This window comes from Grampus griseus (assembly GCF_964374135.1).
Source record: "Grampus griseus genome assembly, chromosome: 9".
NCBI classification, from domain to species: Eukaryota; Metazoa; Chordata; class Mammalia; order Artiodactyla; family Delphinidae; genus Grampus; species Grampus griseus.
In genome coordinates, this window is record NC_139003.1 from 45,192,165 (window position 1) to 45,204,975 (window position 12,811).

Below are 12,811 nucleotides of genomic sequence, written 5' to 3' on the forward strand. Positions count from 1 at the left end.
GTGACTGTGTCCCCAGATCTCCCTCCACAGGAAGAGAGTTTTAGCTGGCACACGCGTGCCCACCTGGAGAGGACATTTCCAGGTGCCTCTTGCTCTCAGGTGCGGGCATATGATGAATTTCCCACCTATGGAAGGTGGGTGACAGTGACACGTACCACCTATGCGCCACCTGTCCCTAAGGCATCACGTGCTCACCCCTGCTGCTCTTTCCCCCTCCCCGATGCCAGACCCAGGCTGGACAGAGCCGCCAGGACAACACCAAGAGGCGGGGAGCGACACACCGAAAGGAGCCGGGATGACTGAGTGCACCCGCGGCGCTGAGCCACCCAGCCAGCCTGACGGCCCACCTAGCTACAGGCTGCTACGTGCCCTCCTCTCTAACTCACTCACTCATACAGGGCCACTTTGTTCCAGCAGCCAAGCCCGGTCCCCAACAAACATAGCCTCCTTTCACCCTGCCGCAGCCCACTTGGCCTCCAGGATAAAGCCTTTACCAATGCAACAGACAAAAAGAGTGACTACTGAGAAGGATGTGCCTGGACCTCGAGGACCTTCCCCCCAGAGCTCCTGTGGCTCTGAGGCCCGAGTTGCTACTAAGGACCAGAAAGGGCACGGGCAGTCGAGTGAGGAGCCTGAGGGAGCCCCAGCACATGCCCAGAGGAAGAGTCCGGTCAGCTTCTAAAACTGATCATTAACACATATTCCCTGCAAGCCAGCAATTCTGCATCTGGGTGTCTATCCTAGAGAGAGATTTGTGCTTATACAGAAAGAAGCATATGAAAGGATATTCACTGCAACATCATTTAAAATAGCATCAACAGCAAAAAATGCGGCCGCCAACCATCCTTCGAGCAGGCACTGTTAACAGGCCCCTGCATAGCCATACAATGAAATACTATACAGTAATTAAAATGTTTTGTTACTATTATTATTAAAGAGATTGAGTAGGCCCATGTCAGGGCCACCACTAACCCACAGGTGGCTGGTTTAAGAGGCCCATGGGGGCTGCTTCCCAACCATGAGTCCTTACACACCCCCCATCAATGGGCAGAGCAGCCAGTACCCTGGGGCCCTTTGTGCCCCCAGTGGCTGCCTCCCACGCCTCCCTCCCTCTCTCCTTGCCTCAACAAGCTCCCCTTGGCCTCTCCAAGCTCAATCTGGTGACAAACGAGCACCCGAAAAGGAGACAGAAAACCAGCCGCAGGAAGGTTCAAGGAAAAGGGGGTCCGTTTCATCTACCCACTGTTCTGCCTTTTTGGCGCCCACTTGGAAATACTGAGGGAGGCTTTGGTATCCCCAGGAGATGCTCTGAGAAGCCCAGGGTAGCCGTGGGGATGCTGGCCCAGCCTCTCCCCCAGGGACCTTCCATACACCTGGTGGCCACAGGCTGCCTCTGGCATGATGTGACACCAGTGGTCCGCATAGGGTCGGTCATCTCCACTATCCCTGGGGAGGCCAAGGCGCTGTCTGCAGGGAGCTGGTGTTCCCTACCAACCCGGCTGGAAGAGAGGAAGGCCGGGCCCACAGCTTCTCAGCAGATGCTAAAGACTGAGGGCCTAGAGGAGCTACTAAGGCAGAAGGCCTCCGAGACCTGGATTGACTCTCCCGCACAGAGGACAAGGTCAAGCCAAGGCCTGCTGGGGTCTGGAGTCAAGGAGGCTTCCACCCAGGACAGTCCTGGGTACCCCCAGCACCTCCCTCGACACAGCCTGTGGCCTGGGCCTGGGTTCTGGCCTCAGCACTTGGCCACAATCAAGACCTTTGCTTCTGCGGGTCTCAGCCTTCTTAGCCGAGAGGAAGGTGACTCACCACCTCAGCTCCCTCCTTGGCCTGCCTCACAGCCAGCCGGGCCCAGACAAAGCCAGAGGAGGGAAATGGATGCATGGCCTGTGTCTCTAAGTGGACACACGGTGCTCCTTCCTGGAGGCCGTCGCCCTTGTACTCCCAGCAACATGCCACCAGAAACACATCTCTTGGGAGAGACCTCTGCCCTGGGACATAAAGCAAGCTTCCTGAAGGAAGAGGCCTGGGAAGAGGGAAGAGTGCTCAGGGCTCCCTGAGACGGCCACAGCACTACCCCCTTCCTTCAGGACTGGGTCCCCACAAACGAGACTCACGGCCTCCTCCCCCGAGCCCTGACCCGGGACGCAAGATGAGCTCTGACCTCTTAACACAGTCCTCAACATGGGCTGCTCAGCACAACCACTGAGGAGTGTTTAAAAATACCCCTGCCCATGGGGCTTCCCTAGTGGCGCAGTGGTTGAGAGTCCGCCTGCCGATACAGGGGACGTGGGTTCGTGCCCCGGTCTGGGAAGATCCCACGTGCTGCGGAGCGGCTGGGCCCGTGAGCCATGGCCGCTGAGCCTGCGCGTCCGGAGCCTGTGCTCCGCAACGGGAGACGCCACAACAGTGAGAGGCCCGTGTAAAGCAAAAAAAAAATACCCCTGCCCAACTAAGTCAGAATGCCTGGGTATCAGTGTTGTTTAAGTTCTTTAAGTGATTCTCATGTATAGATAGGATTATAAAGACTCCATTTTAACCTTAACTTATTAGAACCAAGAGAGCTGGCCTGGGAGAGCTAGTGGCTTGCCCAGCTGGGGGTGCTCCGGAGGGCAAGCGGGTGGCAGCGGGCAAGCAGAGAAGGAGTTTGTGTTCTGAGGACTGGCGGTCTCTCTCTCTCTGACACACACACACACACACACACACACACACAGAAACAGGTTTACAAAGAAGAGCATAAGGACACGTCAACTCCACAGAGAGAGACATTTATCCCCAGGGCACGCACCTGAAGGCATCAATACAAACACCCATGTGTGGAATACACAAAGGTGGAGATTCCTTCAGGGACTGAGAGACAGCTCCACACGCCTTCACAGAAATGCAGAGGCACACTCAGAGCACAGCACAAAGGTGTGTGCAGAGGCATCACACAGCGATGTAGACCTTCACGTGTTTATCAGACTATTGATGCATATTATCACACACACACTCATTCTCATTCTGCAAAGGCACTCAGATATTCAGCGGCAGTCAGATGTATCCGGATTCAGATGTGGCCGCAGGTACACACACACATGAGCATGCGCAGACACACACACACACACACACACACACACACACACACACACACACACACACACACACACACACACACACACACACACACACACACACACACACACACACACACACACACACGATGCCCAGACTTGCGGGCTGCTTATCCCTGCAGTGGATTAAAAACAAGCTGAAGCGATCAGAGGCCCCCGCCTAACCATCCCCCCGCTCCCTGCTTTGTCACCAGGCTGCTCAGACAACGCGGCGAACCAGGAGAGCGGCGTGCCCCCAGCCCAGCGCCGCAGGGTGGAGGGGCTGGGGTACTCTCAACACGAGGCCTCCTCTGGCACTAGACCCGGGTTCCTGATTCCCACTTTTGCCCCCTCTTGTTCACCTTCCCCAACTACCGTCCACCCTCTGCCCAACAGGACACAGACACTCGCTAGCCAAGAGATGGAAAGAGGGAAGCTGGGAGCTCCCAGGCCTTGACCTTCCCACGCCCGACCTCAGCTGGAAACCTCAGAGACGACCTCCTGCAGCCTCTCCACGATGGTGACCTCAGCCCCCACCTCTTCTCCCCTGACCCCCGCCCCGAGGCAACTGGGCACAGCCCCCGCGGGACAATGCTCAGAGTTTACGGTCTGAGGCCACCTGTCCCAAACCTCATACTCCTCTGGACCACATGCCTGGCTCCTCTGTCCCAGGAAAGCACTTTGAGATGTGTCCCCTGGGTCAGCCATTCCCAGCCCTGTCCCCTGCACCCTGTTCCAGCTGCCTCTCTCCTTTGGACTCCCCCAAGCTGCCAGTGACCCTCCTAAGGGCCAGGCCTGGCCACTGCAGCCTGGGGTTGGACCCTCCCCTCCCTGAGGATGGATGCTGGGCTCTTTCAGCCCAGCCACGCATGTGGGCTCTGGATGACCTGGTCACTGATACTCCCAGGTGCTCTCTCTAGGGTCCAGGCTCTGCTGGGATAAACTGGCTTTTGCAACTAATCTGAGGACAATTAAACTACCTCCTGGCATTTAGCGTGGTGGACTCATGAACCATTTTGCTAGGGTTTTAAGCTTAAAGACCTCAGGGAAGCCACTTAACTTTTCTGTGGCTTAATTCAATTATATGTGAAAACGGAATAACAGTAATACCTACTTCATAGATGTTACTGGGAGGCATCAACCAACTGATATAAGTAAACTATGAAGAGCGGAGGATAGCCTGGCTCCCAATAAGGGCTACACATGTGTTAACTATTATTATCATCTTACCACTTTGTGTTCAGGTTTTTTCACCTTCCTGCTGCCACCTCCACCACCATAAGCCCTCTGTCATATTCAAAATAGGAACATCAGGCCTGCTGCACTTTTATTTGCTAATGGCTAACATTTATTAACCACTCGGTACATGCCAGGCACTCTTCCAAACAATCAGTATGCATTAACTCATTTCACCTGCCCCAAACCCATGCAGTCGTTCCTAGCATTATCCTCATTCTATAGCTGAGGCGACTGAGGCACAGAAAGGCTAAGCAACTTCCCCAAGGACACACAGCAAGCATGTGGTAGAGCTGGGAAGTGAACCGAAGCAGCTTGGCTCCAAAGCTTGTGCACTCCATCCCTATGCTCCTGCCACTCTCTGTTATTGGTAAAAGGAAGACCAGCTCAGAGTCCACTGGTACCCTAGTAGTACCCTCTCACATCCCTGGGGACTGGCCAGGCCCTCTGCTACCCTCTGCCCACACTTCTATATCTGAAGCACCCTCCTTAAGAAGAGTGAATTACAGACACAGCATTTCAGACCTGAAATGGACTTTAAAGGTCACCTCCCCTACAGTACGGAGTTTCCTGTGGGGAAACTGAGGCCAGAGGCGGGGGAGACACTTCCCAAGGTCACACAGGAGAGAGTCCCGGAGCCCTGCCTGGGGAGAACGCACGTGCCCCCCTTACAGACTTGGGAGGGCCTGCCCTCCTCAGGCCCCAGAAGCCCAGCGACTGGCCTGGGGCGGGAACAGAAAGAGCAGCTGTTTTCCTCCGGCGAGCCACTGCGCCAGGCACGCAGGAAGACGGCGTCATCAGTCAGCACACCGGAGCCAGCGGTGACTCACCGGGCTCTGACTTTCCGCGGGCAGTGGGAGGGGACTCGGAGACCCTGCAGCCACCCCCCACACTGCCCCACACCCTGCAGGACCCTTTCTGCAGCCCCCCAGCTGAGAGTGGTCCAGCTCCTGGGCTGAGGCGCTCAGCCCTCTCCAGCAGCCAGTCCAGGGCCCTCGGGGAAGCTGACGTCTCTCCACCGCACCCTTCCAGGCCAGCCGTGAGCAGCACAGGCTCCTTTGCCTCCTGGGAGCCCCCCACAGTGGGAGGGCAGCATCTCACTCCTCCTCTCCATGGGGCCACACAGCCCTGGGTCCCTCTTCTGCCCTCATGGAGCTGAGGCATCTCCTACTGGACTCCTCTGGCCGCTCCGCAGCCCTCTCCCTCGTGGGGCAGTGCCAAGCCTGGGCACCACACCAAAGATGACCCAGGGAAGGCGGACCCTACACCTCCCTCGCTCTACCCGTGCTCCCTTTATTAACGAAACCTGAGCAGCACTCGCCTCCCACTTCCTCCTTGCCCTCCTAGTACAGAGGACCAGAGAGGGAAGCCTGAAAGATGAAGAACTGCCTCTCCAACTCACCCCTCAAAGGGAGAGAACTCAACGTCATTCTGGGAGACAAGAACCTCTTTCCTCCCCAATAAGGTCAGAGCTGATAAAGGTCAGCGTCCAATGCCGGAGTGAGGGGTGTTCTCGCAATCAATGGATTAATCATTAACGCTGACGTTCCTCTTTGATGTTCCAATGTTCCCCTTTCAAAGCCTGGTCCCCGGAGTCCTGGGCACAGCAGGTGACAGAAGCCAGGTCCCTGGAAGGCCTACGATGATTCCACCCAGGCCCTGCATTTTACACAGAGGGAACCTGGGCTCAGGGTAGGGAAAGGCTGGGCACACATGCACACGGGTAGTAATATTCCATTTCACAGGTGAGGGTTTGAGGCCCGAAGAGACCCAGAGCCTTTCCCAAGGTCACGTTGCAAAGCCCTTCCACACTGGCTAGTTCAGGCACATCTCCTGTCCTGGAGGGGTCCTGGGAGTCCTCTGCCTGGGACAGCCCCCCAGGGCCTGAAAGAGGATGAGGGGAGAAGAATGGGAAGGAGGAAACAGAAGATACCAGAAAGGGGAAAGGAGGGACGGGAAGTGATGGAAGGCAGTGGGAGGTGCGTGGGGAGAGGGCGGGAGGGAGGGCACAGGAAGCAGGCTCTGGTTTGTGGAGAGTTTGCTTAGCACCTCCCAGGCGGGGGGTGAGGCTGGGGCAGGTGGGATGGCGAGCACTGCCACCTGCGCTGACCCCTGCTAGCCAGCAGTCCCTCCAGAGTAGCTGTGAGGCCCTGGAAGGGCGGGCCAGCTCTGACTGGCACAGGTAGAACACGCGGTGGGGACCCTCAACCCTGAGGAGTGCCGGGTGGACGGGTTTAGGAAAGTGAATGCGGGGTGTCGAGGGACCCAGCAAGATACCAGGAGTTGGGGGTGGACGAGAGGGTGGAAGACTGGTGCTAGTCTGCGGATGCCAGGGCCACTGCAGCCTAGCTCCACGGGAGAGGGCTGGGGGCACTGAGGAGTGTTACAGGGCAGTGACGTGCTAAGCTGCCCGTTTAGGGAGTATTCCTCAGAAGGCTGGTGAGCTGAGCGGAAAGAGCAAAGTGCAGGCAGAAAACCTATCCTGGATTCAGGGTAGAGGTGATGGGGGCCTGGGCAGGGAAGGGCAGCTGGAATGGAAAGTGGGGGACAGAATCCAGAGGCTTGGGCAAGTGGGAAAAGAAAGTCTCCCTGGCCCACCCCTCTGGGGAAATGGCAGGAAAGAAATGTCAGAAGGGGACAGACAGGAGAGATAGGAAGAAACCAAAGGCAGGACCCGATTCACCACACGACCTTAAATCAGACACTGGGACATCGGAAGTGCCCGCAAAGGAACTGTATGTTTAGTCTTTTGTCTCAGCCGCCCTTCTCTGATGCCCATTTTTCACGGGGGAAAGGTGACAGCTAAGGCAATGCCTGGAGCTGGGAAGAGAATGTCCAGATATTCCACAAGGCCAATCTAACCTCCTGCCACCACCTCCAGGAAGCCCACCCCGGCTGCACCCACCTCCACTGGCCTCACCCTCCTCTGAGAACTACCAGCCCTAGATGAGGAGCCCCTTACTCTTGCCTCGGCTATTTCAGGCCTCATCCTTCTCTTTGTGAGTTTGAAGCCTGTCTGGGAACAAGGGGCATGTCCAGGTTTCCCTGAAGTTTTCCTACTGGTGGAGATGGGCATGCCCCTGGCCAAAGAGGGTGAATGGGAATGGGGGCTCAGGACCTGTTTGGTGAGCTCAGCGACGCGATGTCCTTTCATTTTCAGGCATGGATGTTGTCTCCGGGTGTCCTTAGTACAGGAGATTTATCACATGAACACAGCAGAGGCCTGTCTAAGGTAGGATGCTGAGGCCAGGCATTACATAGATGGGCACCCTGAGCTCCAGGCAGGGTGAAGGGAAGGCCCCCCCTAGGGCGGCTTGGGTCCCCAGGACTAAGCCCCTCCCTTCTTCCACCTCTTAAACCACTTCTCTTTGCTAACCTACAGCCCAGGGGTTCACAAACCCTTCCAGCAGGTCAGATCCGGCCTGTCACCTATTTTTGTACAGCCAGTGAGCCAAAAATGTTTTTTAATCTTCAAATGGTCAGGAAAAAATTAAAAGGCTCATACTTCATGACACAGGAAAATTGTACGAAATTCAAATTTGTGTCCGTAAATAAAGATGATCAGAACATAGCCCTGCTCGTTTGCATAAGTATCATCTATGGCTGCTTCTACGTTATGACAGCAGGATGGAGCAGTTGCAACCTAGTGTACGGCCAGCAAAGCCTAAAATATTTACTATCTGGCCCGTTACAGAAAAAGTCTACCCACCCTCGTTCCACCCTCACGCAACACACACGCTTTCTCCACTCAGTGCAACGTGCATCTGGACGCTCATTAAGGAAGAATTTGTGATCTTCACTGGGCAGACGTCTGAGTCCCCAGGTGTGTCGAGATCTGTGTGAGAGGGTGTGTCCCCGTGTCCGTATGTATGTCGTGCTCTGCTGTTGTATGTTTGCCCCAGTTCTCTGGCAGGTGTCATGGGAAACCTGCATGCCGCCCCGGCAGTGTGTCACTCCCTCTCTGTGTGTCACTGTGGAGGTGGCTGTCACCATGTGCCTCTGACGGCATCCAGGGCTCAGTACAAACACGCCACAGCTGAAGAGTTTGCAGCCTGAATGTTGCCAGGCAGCTGGACCACTAGGCCCAGACCAGTCAGACCCTGGACTTGTAGATTCCTCCATTCAGAGGTGGCCAAGGCTTCCAGGGCCCCTGCCCCACCTGTCTGGGGCATGGGACCTCTGCTCACATACCTCCCCAGACAGGAAACCCACAGTCACCCCAAGTGTCGGCTCCACACTGGGTAGCTCTCAGGGAAGCAAGGCCTTCCTGGCACTGAGCTGAGCTCGTGCTCTGTGCTTGGCACACCTTGGTTCTGCCCTCTGGCAGACAGCACAAGGTGTCCTCTGCTTAACAGTGCCAGCCCTGGGTCAATGAAATCTTCACCCCTAAGAGGCCAGAGACCTGGGACACTGAACCTGAGGCCACATCCCCAGGAAGAAAGCCACCTTGTGGCCTTAGCTCTTGTCTTTCCTAGGCTCTTAGGTGCAGATACTGATCTCTAAACACCCATTTTGTGTTGTTTTGTTTATTCAACACAAATTGAGGAAGTGTCCCAAAGTAGGAGCATGGCAAAGAGGGGCGGCCGCGCGAGAAAGGGTGTGTTCCAAGCGTTTCTCCAATCGACGCCCTGCCGGCCTTAACCTTACACAAAACAGGACCTTAATGAAACTTTAGCCTGATTAGTTCTTAGAATGTAGGAAAGAGTCCTTCAAGAGGCTTCCCAGAGATAACCCCTCTCACTGCACGTAGCGGCAAACAGAATCATACGGTCTTGTCCCAGACACAGAATCATGGATGAACTACCCACCACAGGGGAGGGAAGGCACCGGGTTCGCCTCCCTGGTCACCCCACACACACTTGTTGATGAACTGTTTGGAAGATCTGGACAGGGCCTGCCCCAGTGTGTTGTATCTCTAATTCATATACTCGAATTTTGACTGGTGTCCAGACTGAAACCTCTACTTGCCCTCCCCAAAGTCAGTGGAGAAGAGGAGCCCCAGATTCATCTGAGGACTGGGGGTTCTGCCAACCCGACCTGCACCCAGCACCAACTCAGACTGGCCCCCTGAGAAAATCTGAGCGTTGCTGCCCCCCAACCAAGGCCCATACACAGTTGTGTATCCCCTTCAGAAGCCCACAGCCGCTCAGAGCCTCCAGCCTGACCTTCACAATGCTTGTCTGCCTCTGCCCAAGAGGGTCCCAAGGCAGGCTGCCCTCCACAGACTGTGTAGCCCCCTCCCATCCCCCAGCCGCCCCCCATGCAGCGCTGCTCACTAGAAGAGCCAAATGCTGTATATTTTCTTTTGGTGTGTGTGGGAAGGCGGGGGGAGCGGATAAGGGAGACATGCACCTGCACTAAAAGCATAGAAATCATCTGGAGAATTTAGCAGGGGTCCTCCATCCTTCCCCCAGCAGCTTTCAAAGGGGGTCTGAGCACGGGCCAGGGGTGAGCTTCCACTCCCAGCTCCACGTGAAATACAATCAGCTCCTGGCTGGGCTCTCCCCTGAGCGTCTAGCTCCATCCATTGGCACCCTGGCCCCTTCGGACCACCCGCCACCCAACCTGCAAAGGTCCTGCCTGCCCAGGATGTGGGCCCCAGCCTCCCGCAGCTGCAGCACGAGCCTGTGCCTTTAAGGCAATGGGCAGGGGTCTCATCTCAGGCGAGCCCACTTCAGCCAGGGGAGGCCACCGCGTTTCTCCCACAGGCCCCCGTGGGGCGTTTCCTCGCGGGATCGCAGAAGCCCAGGCATCCGGACCCCGCCTCTCTGCGCCGCGGGAAACCGAGAGACGACGCTCTTCTGAACAATCCCGAAGGTGTCACTACAGGGGGACATTCTCCGCCGGCCCATACTCCACTCTGTACACAGCACGCCGCTTGCCCACCCCTCAAATCCCGTGAGGACTGCGGTACCCAGCCCCCTGGGGACCCTCCAGCTTCGCCTGGCCGCGTCCGTCTGCCCTGGGAGTAGAGAGACAGGTCCCTGTGGGTCCCTCCGGCCGCAGTGCCTTCCCTGCCCCTGGTCCTCCCTTCTGGCACGGAGAGGGGCGCGAGGTAGCTAGCCCACCCCACCCCCTGCGAGCTGCAAGGATCGGTCGCCCCCGAGCATGATCCCAGATATTGGGAGGGCGGGGGAGGGGGGCGAGAGGGAGGGTATCAGACAGTCGCGCAGGATGGGTGCAGCGGCGGGAGACGGCTTCATTTAGGTTTCGGGAGGTTGGCCCCGCTCTGGCCCTGGCCCGCTCTCCGTCGGTGAAGGACGCTGCTTGCGGAGACAGCCGAGCTGGAGGAGGGGCTCCGCGGTCCCCAAGGGGCGAAGGTTCTGGAGTCGGGGGAGGGCGGACAGGGCTTAGAGGGGCAGGGGCGGCGGGGCGGCCCTTACCTGCTCACAGCGGGGCCTCGCCGCGGGGCCGCGGGCTGCGGGTCGGCCCGGGGCAGACTCCGCGCCCCGAGCCGCCCGAGGACGGGGAGCGTGTGCGCTCAGCAGCGCACGCCGAGCCCGGGTCTCCGCGTCCGTGTGTCCGCCGGCTGCCGGTATCCGTGGGTCCCTGCGCGGCGGAGTGAGCTTGTGCGCACGCGGGGACCGCGCTCGCCTGGCGCCGCCGCTGCCGCCGTCAGTAGCCGCCTGGGGCCCGAGCGCGGCGCCCCCCGCCTGCCCTCGCCCGCCCTGCGCCGCGCGCCAGCCCAGCTGGGTCCGGGCTGCGGAGAGGCGCCGCCTCCACCGCGAAGCCAGGCCGGGGGCAGGAGGGAGGCGAGCGACCACCGCCTTCCCCCAGAGCACTTCGCAGGCTGGGGGTGGGGTACAGGCCAATGGGCGCCCGGGGGAGGGGTTAGGCCGGGGATGGGGTGGAGCGGGACCCCGCCCGCCGCACATGGGAGCAAGAGCTTCGGCTGGGAGACCTGGGGGCGAGGATGCGGAGGCAACAATTCCCCTCTGTAGTTCGGCTTCCGGGGCTCAGCGTCGGGCCTTACCCGGGGCTCACCGCCCTCCTTTCAACCCTCCCGAGATACCCAGAGCGAGAAACCCTCTGCCTTCTCCCTGCCACGTCCTCCTGATTTCCTGTCTGAGCCAGCTCCTCCTCCTCCAGGAAGCCTTCCTTACAGGGCAAGTCCCAGACTCCCCTTGGGATTTTCTTTGCCCACGCAGCCCTGGCCTGGGAAAGTCAGCTAGCTCCGGCATTCCTGCCTGGATGTCTTCAAATGTGATCCCCTAGAAAACGCCTCTATGGCCAGAAAAGGGAGGTGGGGGCCTTACCGGGGCGGCCTACAGCAACTTAAGATGACAGTGCTCTGGAGTCAGACTGCCTGGCTTCAGTCCCTGCTGTGCCAGGGCTAGCTCTGTGAGCTGGGGCAGGGGACTGGGCATCTCTGAACCTCAACTTCTTCCCTGTACGTGGGAATCATAGTACCTACCCCCCACCTCTTAACAACATCATTAAACAAGAATGGTACACACATCCCAAAGTAGGTTTTCACTGATTTTATTTCCTCACTAATTAATTAATTACTATGGCTACTGTTATTGTAGTACCACTCAGCCTCCTCCTAGTACAGATGGATAAGTTGAGGCTTATTGCGGGGAACTAAACAGGTCAAGACAATGTAGCCAGTTGGTCGTGGAGCCAAAGCCCGACAGAGAACAGTTACCCACTCCCACCAACCAGCTCATTGCTTCCACCTGCCCCTGCTCACGGTTTCTGGTCACTACCCCAGGTGTCAGCAACCCAAGTCTCCCTCCATAGCCCCATCCACAGTTCTGCAACCAGGCTCTGTCTTTCCTCATTCAAGTCATCGTTCAGCCTCCCTGTGGGCCTGAGTTTTGGGTGTGGCCACCTTGTTGAGGAAGCTTCAAGGAGGAGGAGGGAAGAGAAAGAGACTTAAGCCTTTCCTTGGGAATTCTAGTCCAACTGGGGAGGAGAGGACTGGAGCATGAAGCAGGACTCCATAACGAAAACTTGAAGGAAGTATCTGGAATGATGCGAGGAGTTCCCTGGGCCCGCTCAGTGAGTTGATGATTTTTCTTTACTGCGCAGTGAACCCTGCCCCCCTCTGTATACCACACTGTTGGTCTTCACGGATCACATTTCTTTCAGTCCAGAAAAGCTTCCTGGAGGAGGAGAATGTTAGTTCTTCTCTGTATCAGTATAGGGTGAGACCCTTCTGGAAAGAAGAGGGCCTGGTGCCTTGCTAGAGTCAGACAGACAAGATGGACAGGACTTCCCTCTGGACCTGGGTACACCCCTTTCTAGATTGTTGCCATTACCCCTGGGAGCCTACTTTCATCTGTCTCCAGCCCGGGTATCTGAAGATCAAATAAGATGCTGTGTGTGAAAGTGCTCTGTAAACTGTGAAACATCGTGAGGGGGAAGGAGGGGCTGCGGCAATCTCTGAGTCAGGAGGGGAGCATGGAGCATGGGACGCTGGAGGCATGAAGTGTGAGGAAGGGTGGAAACCAGAGTCACCTGCAGCAGGCCAGCCGTCC

At 57.4% G+C, this 12,811-nt stretch overlaps 1 protein-coding gene across 1 annotated transcript in view; it reads right to left on the reverse strand.

Moving 5' to 3' along the window:
• Positions 1-10,754, reverse strand: part of ADCYAP1R1 (ADCYAP receptor type I) — a 50,044-nt gene extending 39,290 nt beyond the window's left edge. Inside the window, exon 1 of the mRNA XM_082661779.1 lies at positions 10,712-10,754. The gene's annotated coding sequence lies outside the window, so the exon portion shown is untranslated. The remainder of the gene's footprint in view (positions 1-10,711) is intronic.
• Between the last annotated feature and the right edge of the window lie 2,057 nt (positions 10,755-12,811).